The 3,320-nt window shown below is 38.6% G+C and overlaps 1 pseudogene; it reads right to left on the reverse strand.

The window, feature by feature from the left end:
- Positions 1-709: 709 nt before the first annotated feature.
- Positions 710-3,119, reverse strand: LOC105298383 (annotated as a pseudogene).
- Positions 3,120-3,320: the final 201 nt, after the last annotated feature.

A 3,320-nucleotide genomic window follows, 5' to 3' on the forward strand; every position in this document is an offset into this window, starting at 1 on the left:
GGCTGGAAATATGTACATTAAAATCTTATTGGTTGTCTTCAAGTCGAGAAATAACTAGAGATGTCTCACTTTTTTCTGATATGTTTACTTATTTTCTGATTTTAAAAACGATACATATTTTTTTAAAGGAATAAAAGCTATTTTCATTAAAAAAGAAGAGGCAAATGGCAAATTGAAATTTTTGGTAATGGATATAGCAAATTATTATTATCTTCTCATACTATGTATTACAAATCAACGTCAAAAGATGACTCTCCAATATAAACATAGTCAAAAGTCATGGAGAGGAAATTCACAAAACAGTAAAAAAGTTTAGTCTTCCAGTAACCAAAGTAATGCATTAAAATGAGACTCTTATATTTTTCTATCAAGGTAGAAATTTATTTTTTTTAATATTGTTTTTATTCAAGAGTATACTCACAGGCAGCACTTTAGAATCAGGCTTTTAAAAATAAAGGGCGAAATCGAAAAAAATTTGCAAGTATGACACTGTTAAAAGAATGATTATCTTAATAATTTAAAACCTAAAATGTCCTGTGGAGTTAAAGTATTTATATGTAGAATGTGTATGATTGATAGCATTTAATATAAAAAAACAAAAACCCACCAATCATGGACAAATTTGCCAATGAAGATAAACATTAGTTTCAGCCTTCCAGATATGAAAACTAGCAATCAATTCTTCTTGTGACAAAATATAAACTGAACTTCAGAATTTGGACTTTAAAATCTTTTTCTCCAGTAGCAAATCAGCATATATATGCTGAAATTCCTTTTCTCTTTTTTATTGTTGCTGTACATCTGGCCTCCGGGCAATAGCAGAATCTTCATGTTTCTTGAGTTCTTCAAAAGTACATAACTCTAAGCCTGCTCAGTTTGGTCCCATAAGTCATTTGCCTGTTTCATGAGCCCCATATCATGAGACTGGTAACCCCCAAGCAAAATTTTCATCTTCTTTTCCATCTTTGCAGCTCTCTTGGCTTCTGTCATCATGTGACTCCTGTTTATCTCAAGCCTCTTTTCAAGTGACTCACTTCTGTCCTTTTCGCTTACTAGGTTGGCCTGTGGGTAGCGGCTCTGCCCAGGGGGATATAAAACTTAACTGTAGCATTCTTCCCACCCCTGGTTATAAGCTTCCCTTGAGAGTTCTCCATGGCTCATACCTAGTTTTATCACTTCCATCTTCTGTACCAGAATGTCCTGGGCCTTTTTTAGCTCTTCTTTGGAGAACTTTTCATAAGGGTTATGTTCTAGTTAGGCAGTGTGCTCTGAATTATTGGTAGTGAATCCTGTAGTTTGTCCTTTATTTCCAGATTGTTCATAAGGGTGATGTAGAAGGTCATAATGAAGCATTGTGATAATTTCTTTTTTGATTAGTTATTCACTTTTCTGAAAATCGGTTAAAGGTGGTTCTACACTTAAGGATCTTAGAATAGTTTCATTTACTTCTTATGGTCCTGAAAGATCTTTCTGGACAGCTTTGTACATTCGTTTCATTTCCTTTACATGCTCTGCATCTCATATAGCCTGCTTTCGTACATCCATGTCAGCAGCATCTTTAACATATGTACGATCTATTTCATGACCTTTCAGCTCTTTCTTAGCATTTTCTGGTAGAACACTTTCAAAATCATTCTTAGGAGCAGGAAGGCCCAACAACCCCGAATGGAGGTGTTCACAAGATTCTCTTTTCATCTGCTTCACAGTGCAGTAGGTATGTTTACATAAGAGGGATCATTGTACTCTACCATTCCATCCTCAGGATTAATGTTTAATTTGTCTCAAAGAAGAGTTCTACCCAGGGTGGAGTTAACAACTGGTTTGGGAGTTGTCCCCCTCTAGGGACTCAGCCCTTCAGATCCATGAGACAGAGTCCTGCATGAGATAGAAAGAACTTATGTTTGGAGTCGTACAACATGCTGCTGTGGAGTCACATCCGAGACTCTTGTGCAAAGTTGTGTTAAGTCCACTGTTTAATGGGACATCCACATTGGTCAGAGCCATAAAGTTCTGAGCTTCCTGCAGAATCATGCTCTGGGAAGCTGGCATTCGTGGTGTTCAAAGAGAGATGCTGTTGTTGGTGACATTATACCCATACATGAGTACTGGAAGCGGTTTGTTATACCAGATTCCTCAGTAGTCTGACACACGCTTTCACTATCTTGGCCTACTTTCACAACTTACTGGAGTTCTGCATCTGAAATCTGAGGAACAGGAAGTACTAGTTTGCTTCTTATTTTTGTAAATTCAGAAACACCACTCATTTGAAGAATAGCTGATGGTAAATCAGACTCCTTTTTTCCTTTTCAAATGCTGCTTGTCTTCTTTTTCTATCTCTTCCTTCTTTTTCAGATCTTAGATCCCCATCAAGATCCTGCTATCTTAACTTCCTGAAATCTGCATCAACAACCTGGTTGTTTTCCTCAGAAGTCTCATAGAAACCAAGAGCAAGCTTTCTCCCCACCACCCCCCAAGTGGGATTTCAGTATTATAATGAACTCCTCTCTCTTTTTAAATTTTCTTCTAAATTTCTATATCAGCTGCTTGAAGTTCTCTTCTCTTTTGGAGGGCAGCAAGATTCCTTTCTTCTTCTCACTGTTTCTCTCTTGCTTTCCTCTTGGCCTTCTTTCCCTGAGTATTAGCTAGGTGGGCTCTAGCTTCAGAAAGCATCTCAAGTTCATCCTCGTCCACATCAATTGGGTCAGGCCATGCTGGTTTGTTTCTGGATTTGGATCTGTTTCTCCAGGTTTAAATTTTCATGGATCATCTTTTATTTCCTCTTCATTGTCTCTTCAGTGGCTTTATCCAGATGAAATTCACAGTGTTCCAAGCACTGGGCAGCTGTTCTTCCAACGATTGTAGTGATGGTCCTCCACTGTGTTGGCATCAACTTGGCCAAATGCAGGAGTTTTTCCTCTTCTCTGGATCATTCTGTTTTCTTAATGCTTGGATCCAGTCCACTCATACCATCTGGCTTTGGACTGCTTTGCTGATTTTCTGTGCAGCAGTGAGGTAATGCTAGACCACTGGCTTTTCCCGTATTTTATTACTGCTGCTTTCAGAATTTCATCCTCGATATTCCTCCACATGCCCCCCTTAACTGTAATTCGAGGTATCATGGTGGCGAGATATCTTGGCAAGCAGCCAGCTTAAGAGAAGTAGTAACGATGCTGCAGACACGGGACCGAGAGCAGCCACTTCTCACAGCCGCGAACTTCTTGAAACTCATTTTTTTTTTAATGCTAAACAGTTCAGTGCAGAGTATTGGCAAACATTTTGGCAGCACCTCCGTTTTGACCCATGTTTACACATGGAGGGAT

Source organism: Pteropus vampyrus, unplaced genomic scaffold (genome assembly GCF_000151845.1).
Source record: "Pteropus vampyrus isolate Shadow unplaced genomic scaffold, Pvam_2.0 Scaffold151, whole genome shotgun sequence".
NCBI classification, from domain to species: Eukaryota; Metazoa; Chordata; class Mammalia; order Chiroptera; family Pteropodidae; genus Pteropus; species Pteropus vampyrus.